The sequence below is a fragment of the Lagopus muta genome, chromosome 4 (assembly GCF_023343835.1).
Source record: "Lagopus muta isolate bLagMut1 chromosome 4, bLagMut1 primary, whole genome shotgun sequence".
NCBI lineage: Eukaryota > Metazoa > Chordata > Aves > Galliformes > Phasianidae > Lagopus > Lagopus muta.
In genome coordinates this window covers 67,803,888-67,826,985 of record NC_064436.1, presented here as the reverse complement: position 1 = coordinate 67,826,985, position 23,098 = coordinate 67,803,888, and the positions used below count along the sequence as shown (strand labels likewise).

Genomic DNA, 23,098 nt, shown 5'->3' with positions numbered 1-23,098 from the left:
CCGACACAACGCCTCCCCTCCGCCTCGCCGCCCCCGAGAGCGGCGGTAACAGCGGCCGGATCGGCGGCGCAGGCGCGCTGCCTCCTCCCCTAGTGGCTGCTGCGGGGAGGCCGGCGGCCGCTCGCGGGTCCCCCTGAGAGCCGAGCGAGCGCGGCTCGGGCCGGCAGCGGGAGGAGAAGAAGAAGGAGGAGGAGGGTTGGAGGCGGGGGCCGGGCGTTGTGTGAGGAGGGAGTCGTGCTGCACACCCAGCCCGTCAGTAACCGCCGCTGCTGGGGAGGAGGAGGAGAAGGAGGCGGCGGCGGCGGCGGCGAGAGGTTCTCCCACCCCCACCCACCGAGCTGAGGTGAGGCCAGGGCAAAGCATCCTCCTTTCTTCCCCTTATCCCTTTCTCCCTTTCATCCTTCTCGAGCTCTTTCCTTTCGTCCCTCTCTCATCATCCTCCTTCCTCTCATCTCATCCTTCCCGGTCCTCCTTTCCTTTCTTCTCTCCTCGCCACCTTTCTCCACTCCTCCCCATCCCCCAGGCTCCTTCTCCACACGTTTCACACCCACCCCAAATCATCCATCGCTCCTTCCCTTTTCCCCTTTCTCTCTTTATTTCGAAACGCCTGTTTCTGTTTTTTTGTTTGTTTGTTTTTTTGGTGGTTTTTTTTTTTTTTTTTTTTTGTAATTGCTTGCCCTGTGAAAGAGAAGAGGCTGAGAGAGCTGCTCACAGACAGAGATAATCCGCTGTCTTTAAAGAACGGATTTGAATTAATGGTCATTGGGTGGCGCGTGTATTGTGGGGAGAGGGGGATTTTGTTTAGGGAAGAAAGAGAGGGTCGGAGGTGCGTTGTTTTGCTTATCCATCTGTTTACCATCTATTTATGTGGCCCCGTGCGAACGCTCCTTTTGTGTTTCTCGTTATTCTCCTTTCTTCAGGCAGCACGGAAATCTCTCCATGCCTTTGCCCACCCCTCCCTGTCGCGCACTGCAGGGCTGTGGGGTGGGCAGGGGGCTGCAGCCCTCCATCCATCCGTCCTCTTTAGGCCTCTTTCAGTCCCTCTCTGCGGTGACCCCCAGCCCAGCCCCAGCTCTCCCGGCTGCTGTCAGAAGTTTGCAGAGCGTTGAACATGATTTGGTCCGTGCGTGGAGCTGATGGAAAGCAGTGTGGAATTGGGCTGTGAAGTGGTGAAGTGTCTGGAGTGGAAGAAGTTTGGCTTTTGGGTGACGAAGGGAAGCAGTGTGTCACTGTCCTTCTGCTCCCAAACATCAGGGTGGCCAGGGAAGTAAGTTTGACATGTTATGGCACCTGCTTCTCCCTGGAGTGATGGGGATGTGGTGCCTGAAGGCTTGGGAAGGTGCTGCTTCCTCCACTGCATGGTGTTTTGCTGCTCTGCTGTGCGGTAGCCCAACCTTTAGTTATCAGTGTGTTTAGCTGATAGCATGCTTGCAACGATTTCAGCCTTTGGAAGCTTCTATTTGTCAAGCCTGAGCCTAAAGTTATGCTTCCTATATAATGTTTCAAAGCCCGTTACTGTAACTATCTACTGTACTTCCTAGGGCAGCATGTACAATAGCAAAACTCTCTCAGCCCTAACATGTAAAATCCTGCGTCTCCTGCCCTACCTAAGAAATGTTCATTACGTGAACACGTCAAGATTGCAGCAGTGTGTTTAGGAGTCCGAGATAAGTAGCATGAATAGGAGAACTCTCAGATGATGCTGAGGCACATAACAGATCTGGTTGGCTTTGTGGCTATTGCAGGGCTTCTGCTTTTCCTTTTAACCTATTGTTTCTGTGATTAATATCATGTATTGTTATCGGGCTTTTGGCATTGCATTCAAACAGTTCCTTCTAGAATAGAAAAAGTACTGACCTGAAGGGTGAACTTTCACACTCAATTGTGTAAGTCATTGTTTATAGGCTGCTGCAGAAACACCCTCATCTGTGGGGAAGGTAGCTGTAATGCCATCAATGGGTGCTGCTGGTGACAAAAGCCTCCTTAGGAAAGCTCCAGTGTCATTGGAGACCAGCATGGAAATGCAGCCCTAATTTATGCAGATTTTTGAAAGCTCTTTTTTAATATTAATGGTGAACACGCATGGTACAGCTGACAGTACCTTTGAACAACTGAAAACCGAGAGTATTCATAGACTGAGACTTTAAAGCCAAAGGAAGCAATTAGATCTTCCACTCTGACCTCTTGACTGTTATAGTCAGTTGGATTCTATCCAGTTACTTTTGAGTGCAATAACTTGTATTTGGCTGAAGCACATTTCCCAGAAAAAAAAAAAAGGAATTTTGATCGGAAGACTGTAAGAGGTGGAGAATCCACTGCTTATTAAGTTATTTGGCTCCAGCTTCCAGTCACTGGTTACTGCTGTGCCTTTCTCCAGCATGCTAAAGAACTCAAAGTATTTTCTTACCGTGGAGGGAGGCATTTATCTGTTGGAACCTAGTAAATCCCTCTCTTTGCTGTTTGGAAAAAAACAAATGGTCTAAAATTACTTTAAATCGTCACTGCATACATTTTCCTCACTACTCAATTTCTGTGGCCTTCTTTGTTTTTTTCTTCTTCTCCAAATCTGCGTTTTCAACATTTTTGTGACAGTGTGAGCTGGGTGCAGAACGCCAGTGCCTCTCTCAGGAGTGTTGTGTGAGTTTAAGTGTTACCTCTTTAGCATTACGCTTCTGTTGATATATCAGGTTTACATTTTAACCCCATTGGCTGCAGCACTGTATTTTAATCACACTTTCGCTGGTAATGTTCGCCCTATCAAAACCTTGGCAGGACTGTGACTTTCAAGAAGACTTCATAGTTTTGTGGACTAGAGTGTGTTTCCTGGTCATAGCTCAGCAGCTTTATATGTGGCTTTGTTTAAGAGGTTGTTTTGTTTTGTTTTGTTTTGTTTTTTTTCTAACATATATTTGAGTATATCAAACAGTCCCAACTGGTCTACCCCAGTTATGCAGCATTCTGTCAGTCTATAACTTGTGCAAACTTTGTCATGATGGGTCATATCTACTTACAATAAATTGAAAAATTGTTTCTTGGTAGCGGCTCAAACTGTGTGGAATTCATAGAATCATAGAATGGCTTGGGTTGGAAGGGGCCTAAAGAATCATCAAGCTCCAAGCTCCCTGCCTCGGGCTGCCAATCTCCATATCTAATACTAGACCAGGCTGCCCAGAGCCCCATACAACATGACTCTGAATACTGCCAGAGTTGGGGCATCCACAGCCTCTGGGCTCTTCCAGCACCTCACCACTCTCATAGTGAAGAACTTCCCCCTGAGATCCAACCTAAATCTTCCCCCCTTCAACTTAAAACCATTTCCCTTTGTCCTGCTATTATCTTCCTTTTCAAAGAGTTGACTCCCCTCCTGCTTATAGGCTCCCTTTAGGTACTGGAAGGCCGCAGTTCCTCATAAATCCCAGTTATGTTGTGATGCATTCTTCTTGAAGGCTGATTAGTTTGTCCTGAGGTGTCCCTTAACCCATTCTTAACATACTTAATTGCTGCTAGTTTGTAATCAGACCATCACAGAATACTACTATACCAAGTGCCATAAAAGTTTAAGTGTGCATAGTGATGCTCACTTTTTTACTATTTTGCTCAAAATTTGCATCATGCTAACCTACAGCTATAAACACAACCTCACTTGCTTGTTAGAGCATGGTTGTAATGTCAGAATTCTGGAATTTCCCTGCAATTTTCAGAATGATTAAAAATTCATGTTGGTGGAGTAGCCATCTCAGATATTTCTGTGGGACCCCTTTTTTGTGATGACCGTTTCCTGTCCTGCTGAACAAAAGGCATTGCAAAGAAACGTTGTTTTAACATTGCTCTGTGCCACAGGCTGAAGAGGTAATTCATCATTCTCATGAGACACAAGAAAGTCATCTCATTTCTTTCCAAATGCAGAATTGCTTCCTGAATGCATCAGCCCCTTCTGCGCTATTAGTGTGATTAGATTCCCTGTTCAGTAGCACACCTTTGTGAGGATGGAGATGTCTTTTGTTCTTACAAATTCCCTCCCCCCCACTCCTGCTTTCCCCTTCTGCCAAGAAGTGTTTCCAGCTTCACCCATCAATTTTTATACAAGAAATATTTAATCTGTTCTCTTAAAACTTTTCTTCTTCTTTTGTGTGGCTTCTTATTCCTGATAGCAACATTGATTGAAATATGTTGCCAAATTACAGTGCTTATGACAATACCTTCTACGTATTACATGCTGTTTGAACATGACTGTGGGATTTTTTTTTTCTATGTACAATGACACAAGTATACAATCCAATGTATTGTGGGGCAAAGTAGGCATTTGCTACTTTAATACAACACGTTTCAAGGCTTAGATAAAAGAAGCTAAGCTGTTTATTTATTACCTCCTTTTTTTTTCATAGCCAGCACAAAGGATAGGGCATTGGTTTCAGATATACAAAATACAATGCGTATGTGGAAACGTGAGGGGGAGGTATAGAGGAATAAAGAATAACAGCATGAATCTGATAGTAACCATAGTAGCATAGTTAGGTTATAAACCTGTTAGAGTTTTTGAGAGTCAGGTCCATAGATATTGTCCCCCAGAGCTAATGTGAGGTAAGATACTAGAAGGGGATAAAACAAGAATAGAATTAGGGAGGATAATAAAAGTTACAAGAAGAATGTTGTATTTTGGAGGCTAAGAGCTGCTGCTTGATTAAAAGAAACCTAACACATGTTAGTTAGGATAAGCTTTTTGGGGGAATTAGATAAATTATAATGTTTACCACTTGGCCAGCGAGGACCTTCCCAAAGCAGAGCTTCCAACATATCAGGCTTCTGCAGGAAACAGAAGTGGTCAGGACTCCCATTCCTCAGTGGGACTCCATTACTGATGGGGAGGGTCTGCCAGCTGTATCAACAACACCAAGAGCATGAGTGGGATCAAGCTGCTGCCCCATCTCACAGACCTTCAACATTGTTGGAAACTAGTTGTATTAATTCATTTTAACGTAAAAGACAAAACAGATTAAGCTGCAGTAAGAAGTGAGTTGAAGGTGCAACAAAGAACAGAAACCATGTTTGGACATATTAGAGTAAGTGGTTAATATGGAATTTATTCTTGTACTCCAGCATGTTATTATCTTTTAGAAATTCATAATTCCCTACATTCAGACTTATCCTGAGTGTTTCCATTTGGTCGTGACTGCTTTTGATTTCCTGGAGTTGGAAGAAACAAAGTTGGATTCCTTTTTGTGTTATTATATGGGTGTACTTTACTGATCTATATTGATTGCTGTTACCAGAAAGCTTATCCATAGAGTACTTTCTAAACACATCTCAGAGCGATAACACTGTTGTGTTGAATTGTATCAGGTTCAGCAATCCATACTTCACTTCCTGGATAAAAGTGATACATCTCAGTTTTCTGAGTATTTTCATATTTCCTCAATATCACGCCACTAAGAGTCATAGGATCATAGAATGGCCTGGGTTGAAAAGGACCTCAGAGATCATCTAATTTCAACCCCCTGCTATGTGCAGGGTCACCAACCAGCAGACCAGGCTGCCCAGAGCCACATCCAGCCTGGTCTTGAATGCCTCCAGGGATGGGGCATCCACAGCCTCCTTGTGCAACTTGTTCCAGTGCGTCACCACTCTAACATATCTTGTTCCAAACAGTGTTTGTATACCAGCAGACATTCATGAAAGTTTTTGCATTGTAAAATAGATTGCGTTCATACCTAAATAACACATTTTCTGCTGTGTGAAGGAAGATTTTTGTGACCATCATTTACCAGTACGGTTGGTTGAAAGAAAGAATTCTCATGTCAGAAAACGATCATGTTTTGCAGTAACGTTTTGCTTTGGGTTGACAGGAAAATAAAGTTTAAAATTTCCAAGCAAAATAATTTTTTTTCACCCAAACGAGGAGAAATCCTACCTTTCTTTGAATTAGTGTAACTCTGCTGAATCAGCTTTTTTTTTTCTGGCAGCAACTGTTTTTTTTTCCTTTGGAATGTTTTTTGGCCAGCTGTACTTCTCAGTTGCATCACCCCCTGCATTAGTATTCTGGTACTGAGAACAGTAGAGAACTGTTTTCAACACTGCTGCAGAGGCTGCCCAAGTTTTCCAGCTTCTTAAATAATGAGAATTATTTGGTTAAGTGAAGCTGAATCCTGAAACACGGTAAGAGCATCTCACAGAGTTTTCATTTGAGATGTTAAAAAAATAATAATATATATATATATGTATTCAATTACACAAAAGAATCTCTGTATTCAGTGTGTTTTATGGCTATTTTTATAAATTGTCCAATCTGCTCTTATCACTGGTGTAATAATTATTACTTGCCATTTCTCTCGCCTGTGTCCTTGCCCTTTTCTTTGAAGCTCTGCATTTTAAAAACAAGTATATGTTGCATAATGCCTAAAGGAGACAAAGATATTAGAAAGTAAGACAATCTGACTGGAAGTGGAGCTTAGATCCTGTGCACACTGTTCTGAACAAAAGAAGTTGTCTGGGTCAGGCTAGGCTCCCAGTTGCCCAGGTGACTTCCGAAAATGAGACTTAAGCTTTTAAGTTACTTAAGGCTTCTTGTAAATGGATTAATCGGTTTGTCCTTTTTAACAACTAATTAACTTTTGTTTTTAATACCCTTTTATTTAATAACAAAAGCCTCTCTGCTATATTAGTGTTTAAAGAAGTATGTAAAATATTTCTGTTAAAACCTTTGTAGCCTCACAGGGGTGGCTGAGTCTCTCAGTTTGCTAAGTTTTACTTACAAGAAATTGGTCAGTGGGAAATATTTTTATTCCTTATACTCTAAATAGAGAAACTGCATCCATTCTCTCCAAAGCTGATGAAACTGCTTTAATCGGTTCTTTAACTAATCAGCCTTCAAGAAGAATGCATCACAACATAACTGGGATTTATGAGGAATTGCAGCCTTCCGGTACCTAAAGGGAACCTATAAACAGAAGGGGAATCAACTCTTTGAAAGGGTAAATAATAGTGGGACAAGGGGAAATGGTTTTAAGTTGAGGGAGGAAAGATTTAGGTTGGATCTGAGGGGGAAATTCTTTACTATGAGAGTGGTGAGGTGCTGGAACAGCTGCCCAGAGAGGTGGTGGAAGCCCTGTCCCTAGGGGTGTTCAAGGCCAGGTTGGATGGGGTCTTGGGCAGTCTGGTCTAGTATTAGATAAGGAAGTGGTGGCCCCCCGTGTGGCAGGGGGGTTGAAGCTTCATGATATTTGTGGTCCCTTCCAATCCAAGCAATTCTATGATATGATGCTATGAAAAGAAGCTCCAAAATCTCTTCCCAAGGATTTAATTTTCAGGTTAGATTATGGAATAGAAATGCTATTGTATGTGTTCTGAAATTTTAGTTGATGCTGCTTTTTCTTTCTCTTGTACTATTATTGCAATACAGCAGTAGCTGTGCTTGTTCCAAAGGAACTATGTTAACAAACGTGAATAAAATCTCTTAAAAGAGACATAAAATTCTTTGCCATTTTAACTTGCCTTGAATAATCTGGGGGCAGGCATAGTTATGTGATAAAAATTTTTTTGGTCTTGTTGAAATTTTGAGTCAAATTAAAAGTTGTTGTAGATAATAGTATTTGCATTCATGTGTTTACTTGATAAGCAGAATAGATTTGATGTTCTCTATCATTAGGTATTGCTTTCCTTAAGAGTTAGTGAAATGAATGGTCTCTTTTTCTAATATAAAACAAGCTGTGATGGTGGTTAATTCTTTGATGTGAGTTCATATCTGTAGCATTATATATTTCCCAATGGATGCAGGATTGCATCTCTAGGCAAGATGGGGCTAATGTATGTAGGTGACATTTGTTTATGGCCTATGTTGTGTAATAGAACATCTTTTGTTTCATCTAAAAATATAACAGAATCATAGTAGATATTTCCTATTGAGAGGACTAAACCTTGTGCTTGAATTCCTGCAGTTGATTTAACATATGCCACCATTTTTTATTGTTCCCAAAATTTAAGAGGGGTGATTAATAAAGTTCTCCCCCCGCCCCTCGCTGTTTTAAAACATTGAAGTAAAAGAAATTGTCGCCTATGCTTGATTTTTTTGATCAAGAAGTTATCAAAACTGTTTGAGAATGCTTATCTCATGGTTATAAAAATTGACTGTTAGACAACAAAGGATTGTTAAGACTTTCAAGGAAAAGTATAATAAAGATAGCAACTGGAATTTCCAGTGAGAAATACAAGGGAAGGAATGTTGTATATTTTAAGCATCTCTCTTCTGTTGGTGTACTGGTGAGATCAAATAATATATCCATCATATAGGGCCAGGATTGAACAAAGCCAAAATTGGCTTCTAACATGTGTTTAATCTTTCCTGTTTTTGAATAAGTTTACACTGTCATTCATCAGCATTAGATTTCTTGTTTGACATAACTAACAGATTTAATCTGGAAGTATGAAAACAATTTTTCTTTTTGAAAAATACAGGAAAACCAATGAAGTTTAGTGTTACAATTAAAATCCATAGATTCATTTTTTTATTATTATTTTTTTTTAATTTTTATTTTTAATGAAGGTACAGAGTTGCAAAGAAACAAGTGCAATTTATTATCAGATTACAAGCTAGAAAGAAACAAATGACACTTTTCCCCATGTTTTAGGGTCAACTTTAGAGGGATTAATGTATTTTCGTTACAACATACAAACTCTTTTCTGATTCTTATACAAATAGTCTTGAGTGCTAACTATAATCAAGTCAGGAATGCAAATAGGGAATTACAGCTGCTTAGTCTAATTTTAAACGTGTCTATTATTTCTGTAATCTACATTTCCAGTGCTCGGATGCTATGCAGAAATACTTCTAAGAAAAATAAATTCTCAGGAAATCCTTGAATGAAGAAGGATGAGGCTGTGCAGGAGTAGAATGGGAATAAATAGATTCAAACAAATGTTCTCCAGGAGCACTTTAGCCCAGAAAGAAGTGTGCAGAGCTGTCACTTGTGCTCAGGTGGGCTGCTCACGCTTACAGGGAAATTCAAGCCTATCTGAGAAAACGTTTTGGACTTTCACACTTAGTAAATATTGTTTCTGGGTCACATCTGGTATCTAGAAAGAATAGGAACATTTTCAAGGGAAAAAAAATTAAGAGGAAGAGCTATTGCTATCTTATGCTTTCATTTATTACTTCTATGACTTAGGAAGAATTCGGTGTATGATTAAGACAGACAGCGTACTGAATGCAAAGATATTTTAATCTGTTCTTGCACTCTGAAAGTTTCTAGGTACCCTTGAAGAAAGTGTTTCTTTTGTACTCAAATTCAAGCCCTTGCATTCAGGCCTGTGTGCTGGGAATCCTGGGCCAGTGCATGTGTAAGAACCAGGTTGCTTCCTGGGTGCGAAAAGCAGTAAGGACACAAGCCCTGAGTGGGAATGCCTTCTACATGTGCTCTGTTCACATGAAAACAGAACCAAAGTGTATATAAACACTAACATCCCCTGCCTGTTTTCCTCACCTTCTAAAATGCATCTGTACCAAGAAGTGCTGGAACAACTGCCCAGAGAGGTTATGGATGCCCCATCCCTGGAGGTGTTCAAGGCCACGTTGGATGGGGCCCTGAGCAACCTGGTCTGGTATTAAATGGAGAGGTTGGTAGCTCTGCATGTGGTGGGGGTTTGGAGATTCATGATCATTGGGTTCCCTTCCAATCCAAGCCATGCTATGATTCTATGAAACAATTTTCTACAGCTAAGAACAGTAAAATGTAAGGAGTATCTATGTTCAATATTCACCTTCATTGAGAAGCGTAAGAAATAGTATTTTTAAATTTGTTTTTATTATAATATGTAAATTTCCTTATTGTAACTAGAGAAACAATTGGCTTACTTGTCGCAGAGTCTTTCTGCAGCACCAGCTGGAGGTGTTGTATGTTCTCCAATGATCCCAAATGTTGTGCGATAGCCTAATGGACTATGACAGAGTAGAATGGAAGAGTAAGATTACATTTTATGCAAACATAGCCAAAAAATCTTCAGAATTAATGCCTTGAAGTAGTTGAGAAAGGTGAGCAATTGTGGGAGCTAAGTAGACTTCTTTTTTTGCTTTTAAGCAGAAACATCACTGAGTACTCATACTCAGTACCTTCATATGAGCCTTAAGCTGGGTACAAGTTCTGCAAGCTACAAATGTGGTGGCAGCAAAAGAAAATCATAGATGTGTGGACAGATTTAACACACAAAAACTGTTGTGGTTTGGATGCAAAAATAGCAGGCTTGCAAGCAGAATGAGGTTAGGAGCTGTAGTGGTGGCACAAATGCAGTTGCTTTTTTGAGGCTCTGCATTCCATGTTCTTCTTCCTGCTAGTTTCAGGACTGTTCTGGCTTGTCAGGTGCCAAAAATTTTCCCTTAATTTCAGATTCTGTGACTGATCGACTTCACGTTGACAAACCCTTCCTAAGTTGGTTGCATCTTAAGGGTAGAGTCAGCTTAACGTGAATTGTTTTAGAGCTTTTGTGCTCGTGAGAGTGATGCAGAGATGAACTGATAACATGAGTGCGCTCAGGTCTCCTGTTGGCTTAATGAGTTTATTTTTGTGGAGTGGTTGACAGGCAGCCAAAAGAAACAAACAAACAGAATTACATAGCCCAAGAACAGCTTCTTCACTGTTTTTTTTTATTTTTTATTTTATTTTATTTTTTATTTTTATAAGAAGATCAGTTAAGAGGCAGAGGAGTCACTGTATTCAGTTCATATAAGGAGTAGCTTCTAGGGAGGGACCGAAGGCTGCGCTCTGCAAAGAAAGAATCCATTGGTAGCTTGAAGAATTCTTCAGGTGTGCTTGAGTTCTGTGATCTGAACTGGGCAACGTAAACCTGGGTTTCCAAGATTTTGTGCTGTTACTTATTCAGCTCTTGACAATACTGTTTGTATTTTTCTCTTTTATTACTATTCTTCATTAAAAATGGGATGAAATTATGATTAAGTGGGGAGAGAATTTTGAAATCACTCTTGATGAAACATAATTTTAATAATTTTTACCAACGTTTATTTAGGAAGGACCAGAAGCTGCTCAGATGTGAAGTTACCTCCTAGCCAGTAAAGCTAGGGTATAGGAAACACAGACAAAGCATGGCTGCCGTAGGAAAGGTGTGTTGTAGGAAGACTTTCAACAGCTTCATGTACCTAGAGCTTCTTTAAATGAGGAGAGAGTATGTAAATAGAAAGGAAAAACAGATTTGAGAAGATGAACTTCTTTTATTCTTTTATTCATTTAAAAACAAAATGCACCCATACAAAACCTTAGTCCCAAATCTGAATTATATTTCTGCAATTTGATGAAATGTGCAAAACCCAAGAAAAACTTTGCATTGACATAATGGAAGGCTTTTTTTCCAGCATTATAGGCAGCTTTCTGTGCATCTTAGCTAATGGACAGATTAGGTCTTCACCTTGCAAAAGCTGAATACCCTCAGTCCTTTAAAAGTAATGACAGAATTAATCTTGCAAACATCTTACTCAACACTCTCAGACCTGTCTCTACTTTTGGCCATGAAATGTGTAAATATTTTCTAAGTACAGTGTGGCCAAATCCAGTCCTATGTGGTATTACAGTGATATCTACGTAGTTCCAAAAGTAATGCTTCCTATTTATTTTCATGGTAACTACAATAGACAGAAAGAGTACAATAACAGTTTGATAAATTCTCATCTACAAAACACTATTTTTCAACATAATCACCACCATTATTTCTTTTGCCAGAGGTGAACAAGTAGCTGCGTGCTGCGCTCAAAAATTTACATGGAGCTCCGGAATGTGGCTTATCATAGAATCATAGAGTGGCCTGGGTTGTAAAGGACTGCAACGATCATTTAGTTTCAACCCCCCTGCTATGTGCAGGGCCACAAACCATCAGACCAGGCTGCCCAGAGCCACATCCAGCCTGGCCTTGAATGCCTCCAGGGATGGGGCATCCAGAACCTCCTTGGGCAACCTGTTCCAGTGCATCAGCACCCTCTGTGTGAAAAACTTCCTCCTAATATCTAACCTCCCCTTCTCAGTTTAAAACCATTTCCCTGTGTCCTGTCATGATCCACCCTCTTAAACAGCCATTCCCCCTCCTGTTTATATGCTCCCTTCAAGTACTGGAAGGCCACATTAAGGTCTCCCTGGCTTGTCTTTCATGTCACTGTTGCCACTGCTGAAAAGCACCACCCACCATCTCACTGTGCAGTCACTATTTGGTCTGTAAACATTTAGCAAGAAGTGATGAAGTTGAATGGGTGCCATTTTTTTCCGCTTGGAGGAATAATACTATGAGACACCTTTGCTTCAGATGCACTTCCATGCTGTATGGGAACTGCTGAGTCACGGCCTGAACCTCTGATTGATCACCTGAGGCAAGCCATGAGTCAGCCAGAGCAGCACAGGTGAAGGCAATTCACCTGAGCTGCAGGAAGGGGTGGAGCCAGGCTCCAGCCCTCCTAGACCTATTTAAGAGCTGGCTCCCAGGGGGGAAGGATCTCTTCTGGAGATCACCTCTTGTGGTGTTTTGTGGTGAGCCCAGCCAAAGGGTAAGCTCTTCCACTTATTCTCTTTTTTGTTATCTTTGTCTACTTTGCCTAACTCTCTTGATTATATTGTGATTATAACATCTTGATATCTATTGATTATACAATTATATTGTGATTATAACATCTTGATATCTATTGATTATACATATGCTAGATACTATTTTGTCAGACTCACCCTCTGCTGCCTTCTGTCACACAGTAACAAAATGGAATATTGGTGGGAAGGTTCGACCTCTACTGCCGTACTACCAACATCCACCTCTGATGTTGTAGGCCAGTATAATAAAACAGGAGGCATTACTTTTGGTGCAGCCTTTGTACATAAGTTGCTTAAAGCAACTGGAAAATTAGAAGGCTTCCCTGTATTACCTCACAAAGCTATTGTGAGCATTGTGTACCTCTTCTGTGTTCTAGCAAGTGGTTCATCTGAGGGGACTCTTATCATTTCAATATTTGGATAAGAAAAAAGAGCACTCAGTGTTTGGTACATCAGTGCTTCTTGCATCCATTTCTCATCTGCCACGAATAGGTAGTGCATGCTTCTCATATTTTCATCTTAATGAGCTATTTTCTGTGTGTTCCTGTTTTGATCTAAAGATAGATTTTCCGATGAAGCGAGAAATCAGTTCTGTCACGTTGGGCCAGTTGAGCAGAACATTACAGATGGACTTGGTTGACTAACATGAACTTGTAGCATGCTGCTGTGGATGCCTTGCGTTGTTCTACTTGCTCTTGTTAGGTGTTGTGCAAGACCTCATCCATATCTGTCATGGATGTCTTATACAACATCTCTGAGTGAGAACTGTGGTATCAGAGCATGGAATTATTTGATAAGTTTATTAGATTTCTCTCCAATTGCTCTGATGTGAGTGGTTCCTTCCATGGAAAGAGGCAAAATTCTTGGTTAGTCTTAAGGTGGCAAAGTAATAATGAAATTTGGTGAAAATAAGGGAAATTAGTGCTGTTGTCTTCAAATGCAGTTTACTGTAAGTATGCATATCTATATGCAGATTTCCTGAATGAAGAATCTAAATTTGTGGGCTGACGTCTCTTTAGTGCAGCAAGCACTACTGAAAATATTCCAAGGTGAAATGCAAGCTATGCGAAAGGTGGTGGTAGTTGTCACTGTGTTGGAAAGGTTTCATTATTTGTTTCTCTAGGGATGTCTTAAGACCAAATACCAAATGGTTTTTAGTTTTGGATTCCAGTAAATGAATGATAAGAATTTGGTAAAGGTTTATGATGGAAATTAATAGTGTTGCAATAGTGCCACTGCCACTTTTAGTCCCTGCACTCTTTAATCACCACTAAGTGTTGAAATTTGGGATGTACACCTTTTATTTCTGTTAAGGAAAGTTTGTTTGTTGTTTTTTTTAACTGATGCTAAACCTTAGTCCTGATTTCATTCTAAAACTGCATGTCTACATAATTCTAAATAATTTAGTGAACAATGTGGTGGTAGTAGCAGGGGTTTTTAATGTTTAAAAACATCGGAATGTGTTTAAATTGAGTTTTGCTGAATACAATGAAAAGATGAAAAATAGACAACCTTATTGCTTATTATAATAAATTATGAATGCTTCAGGTGATTTCCAGATTTAATAGCTGCTATAGTGCTAAACAGTTCTGTTGCTGAACTATTTTATTCTAAATTATGTTCTTAAGCCTGGGGAAAAATTGGTTTTTAAGAGCTGTGCTAACAAATTCTTATCATTGTATTGAAGCCTTAGTAAAGTGTGATCTATTATTCCTTACCTTTTATTTCAAGACAACTGAATGTAAGGAGATGCCTCTTTTTTTTTTTTTTTTTTTTTTTTTTTACAGACTGGCTCAGCATTGCTCCAGTCCAGTGTTTGTTGTCATTTTTGCTATTTTCGTAACTATTTTTCATGGTGAAGGCTTGTGATTTCATTAGCAGTTATTTTAAAACCTGAAAAACCTGACAGAGCTAAATGGAAAAAGAATTCTGTTTTCCATGTAGATAAGCACGGAAGGACATGAATAAAAATCAGGTTGGCCTTTCCTCCACGCTTCACAGCTCTCCTCCACAGCTTTATGAACCATTGGGAAATGGGCCACGTTATCTTTAATTTTGTAAATAATTAGCATTCTTTGTGTGGTTATTTTTGTTGAAAGTATGTTTCTAGATTAATTTGCAGATAACAAAGCCAGCTTGACGTACTGAAGCAGCGTTGCCCTCCAGCTTTGGCTGATTAGTTGTTAGGAGGTTTTTGGCATTTTTGTTGCTGTATTTGCCTATCTTTCCAGCACATTGGGAGCTTGTTCCAAGAGCCAGAACTTGTGATAACCCTTGAAACTAAAGCACACATCTTATATGTTACCTCCAGCTTTAGTACCCGTAAGTTGTCACTCCTCAGAACTCAGAGTTGCGTTCGTCCTTTGAAATGAGCAACGGTGATTAAATTACAAGTGCTTCATGATCCTTACTTTTTCTGCCTGCTAAATGATGCAGTGACCTTATATTGATGCTACTGAGAATGTGCCCCTAAGTTTAAACCAGATGGGGATTGGTGCTAAAATACCACTTGGTTTTGGGGGATTATGGCTATCACACCTGCACCCTTCCTACCGTCAGTTTGGTGCAGCAGTGCTTACTGTCCTTGTTTTCATTTCATGTATTTTGATTTATAGAAGGCAACAAATCCACATTGCATTTATTTTTAAGTGAAGAGAAAAAATGACTTTCTCAAGAATGATGACAATGAGCTGTTTATTACCACAAGCGGTGCATTTTATTTTCTTTCAGTTAGAAAGCAGTGATTTGTCTGAATTTTTGGAGTGGTTTTTAAGTGAATAATGATATAAGAGGCTTCTTACTCGAGGCTTCTTATAAATGCAGTTATTTATATGAGGAAAAACTGCTCATGCTTGGATTATTTATGCAGGGGAAAAAAAATAACCAACCAACTGGCTCTGGATGGATACAATTTTTCTTTCCCATCTTCTCTGAACTAATTTGTTTTCTCTGTGCAGTGAGTTCTACTTTGTTTTAGATAGTTAGGAGCTCCTTACGCCATTTCCCTGGGTAAAATGATCAGATTCAGACCTTACCTTCTCTTCTTCAAGGCAAACTTTGTTCCTTGTGGCTTCAGGAGAGAACATTGGGGCCTTTCCCCTTTCATTTTTAGCAAACTAGGCTTCATTAAAAGCAGCACTGAGATTGTTCCTGGTCTGCTGTCACTGGTATGTTCTTTCCTTCCTTTCTATGTTTTTTTTTTTTTTTTTTTTTTTCCCCAAAGCAATTAAGAGAGAAAAGATGAACTGCACCTTCTTCCCCCTTTTTGGGTTGCACTTTTGATGCCAGCCCCCTCTTACGAGTTTCATTTAAGCCTGGAGCCAGCATTCCGACCCTGCAGTGCATGGGGATGTGAATCCACTGCTGACCCTTCAGGTCATTTAAATCTGCAGTCCTGTGGTGGGGAATGTGTGCTAGTTGGTAAGAGGACCATCTAAACAGCCTTCTTAAAGCACTGTTAACTACTGACAGTAATCATAAAGCAAAGACACAGAGGATTTTATATCAACAAAGATTACTCCTACCTGGAGCCAAGAGTGACCTAATTTTTGTAGATACACCAGCAGGATCTGAGAGTCTGTCTGTAAACAGTTTCTTAGCAACAGCTGCCTGTCCCCTAGAAAGAATGTCACTTTTTACCCATTGTGAGGTTTTCTTCTGTTGTCACCCGAATTTTACAGCCCTTCTGCCCCAGTCAGTGCTTTCAATTGCGGGGAGGCTGAAGCAGTTTTGTCAGCAATGATGGCTTTCCTTTTTCTGGTAGCACCCACCTACAGCTCAGTGAGGTGGGGTTGATATTAAATCACTGTTTACTTTATTGCTGGCTTCACAACAGCTTTTCTGTTGCAGCCCAGTGCACTGATTTATCGTAGTGCAGTTCCATATATATTCTGAAATGATGAAGGATCTTACATTTCCACATTTCTGCTTCCACTTAAATCCAGGAGGTGACAGACCAGGAACAATAAAGTGAAATTCCTTTTATTTATTTATTAAGGTTTCAACTTATTTTGTTACCAAAAAAAAATAAAAAATACAAGAAGTCTCTTTCTTCATTTAGAATTGCACAGCCTCCTTCTCAAAGACTGAATTCAGAGGCAAACAAACCGGAGCCCTTTTGGATATGGTCTTTATTACCTGGAAGCCTGCAGCTCATGTGTCTGTCATTTTGAGCTTTATCTGCCTTAAGGACTGTTGTGTAATTTGCATGGAGAGGTCAAGCAGTGACACCTCCAGATAGAGCAGATCTACTATTTTCTACAGTAATACAGTGATAAATAGAGCAAGAGGGGAGAGGGGAAAAAAAGAGTAATTTCCCTGGACAATTACAAGCTCTTGTGATCAATTTAAACAGAAATGTTATTTGAAAATAGCAATCTTATTCCTTTAGCCAAAGATCTGTATGGCATGAAGTACAGAAAAACAGTTTTTGTTTTTTTTTTTTCTTTTCTAATGTTTATTGAATACTGTCATATTTTAAGACTCGTAACCTGGGGGCTGAGGCCAAGTGATTGATTCAGGTAATAAGAAGTTTGAATGATCATAAATATTAAGTCTTGCTGCTGATATACCATATCCTGCTTTAGCTGAGACCCCTTTGAGATGGAGAAGTGCAGGTCCTGTAGAAGTCAGGTATTGAACTGAAGGTGTTGGAATGGGATACGGTCATAAACACATTTAATAAGGAAGAGCAAACTGAAATCTGCCTCCATTATATTCAGAGTATCTTACAAAAGAAATCTTCAAGAAAATACAGTGAAGCATACATACAGAAAATGCTTCAAGGGTAAATGTAATAATGTATGCTCCAATTTATCAGTTCTATTTCCTAACTCTGTGTGACAGCAGATCAAAAGGACACTTAAGCTAAGATGCAAAAAAGTCTTTCTCTGGAGGTTGTGGAAGCAGAGGTGAGTTTTCAGTTCATTGAAGATTCACGTGAAGTCAGAGTAGCATCAGTTAGCACGTGTTGGTAGGACCTATGTAGGTGTTTTGTTTCTTTTACTTACTTATCACAGAATCATAGAATGGCCTGGGTTGAAATGGACCACAGTGATGATGTAGTTTTAACCCCCTGCTATGTGCAGGGTCACCAACCAGCAGACCAGGCTGCCCAGAACCACATCCAGCCTGGCCTTGAATGCCTCCAAGGATGGGGCACAACCTCCTTGGGCAACCTGTTCCAGAGCTTCACTGCCATCTGAGTGGAAAAACTTCCTCCTAATATCCCACCTAAATCTCTCCTGTCTCAGTATAAGACCATTTGCCCTTGTGCTATCACTATCCACTCTTGTAATCAGTCATTTACTGTTGATTTATTGTCAATTATTTATTTCATCTGTTCCTGTGAGGGTTAAATATGACTTCAGCTTGAAAAAATGGTCTTCCTACTTTTCCTTCTCCCTTAACAGAAGGCATTTAGATGTTGGAATCAGATTTGAGGAATGCTTATGGCTGATACAGACTGAAGCCTGTTGCATTATTTAAGGGAATTGTAGATTTTATTTCTGCTCCAGAAGAGGTAAATTCATATGTCTTTATGTCTGATGGCTTTTGAACATAATATAGAAATTTCTGTTAATGTGAGAAGCTGTCTTGTTTCTTAAAACTGTTTTTATTTCCTCCTCTTTGTTTGATTTGATATTCAGAAGTCTCTGCTGCGTGCAGAAAGGCGAGTTAAAAAGTAATTGAGGTAGTTTTCTGGCTTGCATTTAAGAAATAAGAATGAATAGAAGGAATTTCTCTTATGAAAGAGGTTAGATGCAACTGGGAAACACAAAAGGAAAGGCAGTTTAAAATACTTCGATGCCTAAAAAGCTGACATTGAAGTACAATAAAGAAGTTGAGTAGGAAGACAGATGAAACATGAGCTTTTGAAGAACTTTCTATGAAAAGGGCAATAAAGCTAAGATTTGTTACGTTTATACTTTTTAGGAGCTGCTAGGGTGGCTCACTGTCAAATAACATAAAAATAGACTGTGATAAAAGACTGAGTACACTTTTTTTTCGTACTAGTTTCAGTATTTTCCATTACATTTTGGCCAAAAGTAGCACATTGTTTTAAAATGTTTTATTATTATACTTTTTTTTGTTATTTTTTAAATGAAAGTAATCTGAATCACTATTAATAATTAGTTGGCATTTCCCTTCACATTTGGACCAAACTTAATCGATGCTTTCATAATAGTAGAAGTTTCTCATTACTGTTATTTCTCTGCTATTGTGTGAGGTATGGATAGACCCCAATGAAAATATACCTTTCTAACTAAATAGTCTTTTCTATCAAGAAAAGAATGTTTGTTTTTTTTTTTTCCCAAGCTCCTCAAAACCAAAAAAAAACCTTCCTTTTTATAAGCAAGTTATTGTAGCTCTGTGTTTCCTGCATATATTAACCAAATGTTTGAAGACTGAAGACAACGAATATTCAGTGACTCATCTGTGTGGAATAAAACCTGATACATTTGTGAATGAAATCCAGCTTTGTAAAGCAGAGCATAGAATTGTAGAATCAGAGCATGCATTTTTTTATTGTATATTTTTGCTTTTAAGAGATGTACAAGTTAGGAAAGTTTTATTTAGACTTGTAAAGCACTCGCTCATATTCGTTAATCTGCTGATATTGGGCTGAATTGGTTATTTCATAGAACTATACTATGACTACAATTATCATCCATAGTGGTTTTTAAACATTTTTCGAGGCGCTTGCATTGATAATATTGAAAGAACTTTGATTCTTAACCCTAAACACGAACATGAGAAGTCTAAAAGAGAACTGAATCCCAAACTTTTGATGAAACTCCTAGACAATTAAGTAGCTTGTCAAAGAGTTGGAACAAGTATAGGCTTTTTAGTTGAAATGTGAGCTCATCTGACAAAATGTGTGAAAAATCAATGTCTGCCTAAGTCCAAATTATGTATATGTTGATATCACAGAATCACAGAATCACCCGGGTTGGAAGGGACCCCAAGGATCATGTAGTTCCAACCCCCCTGCCTAGCAGGGCTACCAAACATACACATTCAGATCAGGTTGCCCAGGACCCCGTCCAACCTGGCCTTAAACACGTCCAAGGACGGGGCATCCACAACCTCCCTGGGCAGCCCGTTCCAGGGCCTAACCACTCTCCTAGTAAAGAACTTCCCCCTAACATCCAACCTAAATCTTCCCTCCTTCAACTTAAAACCATTTCCCCTAGTCCTGCTGTTGTCAGCCCTTTTGAAGAGTTTACTCCCCTCCTGGGTGTAGGTTCCCTTCAGGTATTGATAGGCTGCAATGAGGTCAATGATATCTTCAACTCTATTTGACAATTTTTTCTTGTAATCACCATGCTTAATAGCAAAATGTGGTATTATTTCCGTAGCGGTGGTTGAAAACAAAGAGGATGTGTATGGGCTGATTCTTTCCTGGTTATTCTATCCCAGCCTGTAATAGCTGCCTGTGGATTTCGTGAATCTCAGGGTTGCATCTGGGTGATAACTTTTAAATGAAGACAGCTCCATTAATGTTTCATAACTTCCTTCATTAGCATTGCCTTCTTCATCTCTGAAACATTCTACTGCAACTGGCTCCCCAAATTTGAGGGAAGAAGTAATTCCTTTCTAATGTTTTAAAACTGTTCACTGAAGAATTTCTGAGGTGCTTTTAAGCCTTTTGAGGCATATAATGTAGAGTGACCTCAGTTCTATTCGCCTCCATTCTTTGTCTTTAAATTTTTGATTTTGTCAGTTTCCTTTTTCGTGTTGAAGACTCATACAGAAAGTATTCAGTGCTTCTCACTGAGACTTTACAAATACATCTTGTAGTTGTAGACCTTTTTGCAGAAGGAAGTGCACAACATTACAGATTAGATTTGTAACAAATTCAAGCAGTGACATGCTAGTATTCAACTTCCCATTCCTTTTCCTTTCCAAATGAAGCTGTGCAGAGCTGCTTTTTCAATGACTTCCAGCTGTGACTTTAGTATCAATTGCTAACTTAAATCATATTACATGTGAAACAGGTTTGCTTTCTGGTACAAAATGTAATTTCATGTGGCGTCTTTGACCCCAGTCACCAAGTATAAAGTCTTCAGTTCTGCTTAGTGAGATTTATGCTAGAGTACCCTAAATATGCATTTTTTTTTTTTTTTTTTTTTCTCCTGTCATAAGCAAATAGTCACTTTACTCTTCACCTCCTTTTTTCCAAGATGTGTATGAATATAGAAGTGAATGTGGATTCATAGCATGGGCTCTTGGGAAACCGGGTTCATTTTCTCATTCTTCTCTGTGAGGACTTCATGATGATTTTCCTGCAGGTGACAAATACAGGTGAAAATTCTCCCAGTGTCCAGACAGCCTCTTAGGACTGATCAGCAGCAGAAGGGATATCAAGGTCCTCCTGCAGATAAGATTTCATGTGGAAGAAAAAGTACTAAAGGGGAAGTGAATGCTGTGAAGTAGCAAACTAAGTATTAGGATCTTTACAGTACTGTTGGTTGAAATGTTAATATCTCACAGGATATAAAAGCAGTTGACGAATCTTAAGTGGAAAGCAATGAAAAAGAGCCTGAACAGTACAGAGGCCAAAAAAAGTTGTGGATGCCCCATTTTTGGAGGCATTCGGGGACAGGTTGGATGGGGCCATGAGCAGATGAGCTAGTGGCAGGCATCCAGCTCACAGCTGGGGGTTGGAACTGGATGGTCTTTAAGGTTCATTTCAACCTGATCCATTTTATGGTTATTGTCCTAAAATAGAAAATAATGGAACTTGAATGTTGGATTTCAAATAAGTATATTGCTACCAGTATTGCACTTGAAGAATGATAGCAGTTCAGTTTATGAACTAGGGAAGTTATACAGGGAAGGTGTAATTTTGCACTTCACCTTCAAGAAAGCTTAGAATTCGATTAGATTAAAAACTTAACTCCTTTAATCAGTAATGCAGTAAGTGTTGCTATGTACTGAAGTTCACAACAAAGCAGGAAAAGCTCAGCAATGGTGTGTGGCAGTTGTCCATCCAAGGACTGCTTTATAGAGCATTACAGATGAGGAAATGGAATTCCTGAATTTGAATAACTGTTGGACCTATCTAAAATGATTACTGAAAATATGAAACTGTGATCATACACATTTATATTCCAATCCTTGTAGGAGGTGGGGAGAAAAGCCAAATTTACCATCACAGAATTGTAGGGGTTGGAATGGACCTCCAGAGATCATAGAGTCCAACCCCCCTGCCAAAGAAGGTTCCCTACAGCAGGTAGCACAGGTCGGCATCCAGGCAGGTCTTGAACATCTCCAGAGAAGGAGACTCCACCACCTCCCTGGGCAGCCTGTTCCAGTGCTCCGTCACCTCACTGTAAAGAAGTTCTTGCGCATGTTTGTGCGGAACTTCCTATGCTGCAGTTTCCAGCCGTTTCCCCTTGTCTTGTCTCCACTCACCACTGAAAAGAGTCCGGCCTCGCCATTCTGCCCCCCACACCTTAGATATTTATAGACCTGGATCAGGTCCCCTCTCAGTCTTCTTTTCTCAAGGCTGAACAGACCCAGTTCACTCAGCCTTTCTTCATAGGAGAGATGCTCCAGGCCCTTCACCAGCTTTGTGGCCCTCCGCTGGACTCTTTCCAAGAGTCCACAACCATAGTAGTGTTCAATTTCCAGAAGGAAATACACATGTAGGAAGACATGCTTACAAAGAAATTATAAGGAACAGTAAAAAGCTTTCTTTTTTTTTTTTTTCTTTTTTTCCCCCAGTTTCTGTTCTTAAGAAACTTTAAGACAGTAAGGAAAAAAAAAAATTTTTTTATTCATTAAAATAAAGAATGAAGAGTAATCAGAATGAGGATTTAGGATAATAGAAAAAGCTGTTTTTGATAAATGTTTTTGAAAAGTTATCTTCCAAACAGTGTTGAAACGTTAAATGTCCAAATTATTATAAAGGAGGTTAAAAAATAATTCTGCAAAGAAGTTCAGGGCAAGCAAGCTAATCATGAATCTATTTCTAATCTTTTGGATGCAAGAGCCATTCCATGGGGCTGGCAGTTGGTGCTGGACTGAGGTGGGAAAGGGAATATTGTGTTTCCTGCCAAGTGGGAAAGCTGAGGAAATTCTCTGCATCCTAACTAGGAGGAAGGAAAGGTGTCTGAGACTGAAGTGTTAATTAAAGGGATTTTAGAAGTAATGGATACAATGAATAGAATTAGGTCACTATTATTGAGGGTTTACTTTATTATTTTAACTTTAGATCATGCAATGTTCATTTGTGTTTTTAATAATTTGTCTCACACTTGGTGTTTTCTGTGTCCCAGATGGTTGGCGTAAGTGCTGTGTTTCATACAGTGGTGAGAATTAATTGTTTTCATTTTAATATTTGTAATTCTTGGATCAAGATCTAGATTTTGCTAATTTTTGTCAGTGCTAATATTTTTGTTTTTTGAAAAGGTATGAATGGTGACAGTTTCACCTTCCTGAACCCATCACTCTTTCCATTCTAATCCTATATAAACACTACTTGTATTCCACTGACTGGCCTATAGTAAGTAGCTTGTTTACCT

At 39.6% G+C, this 23,098-nt stretch overlaps 1 protein-coding gene across 3 annotated transcripts in view; it reads left to right on the top strand.

Annotated features, from left to right (window-relative positions):
- The first annotated feature begins 213 nt into the window (after nt 1–213).
- CTNNA2 (catenin alpha 2) overlaps nt 214–23,098 on the top strand; it is a 456,804-nt gene continuing 433,919 nt past the window's right edge. Inside the window, exon 1 of one of the 3 annotated variants that reach the window (XM_048942164.1) lies at nt 214–343. The gene's annotated coding sequence lies outside the window, so the exon portion shown is untranslated. Of the gene's footprint in view, nt 344–6,134; nt 6,154–12,510; nt 12,530–23,098 lie in introns of those variants that run through there. The other 2 variants (XM_048942165.1, XM_048942167.1) reach the window with 2 other exon arrangements.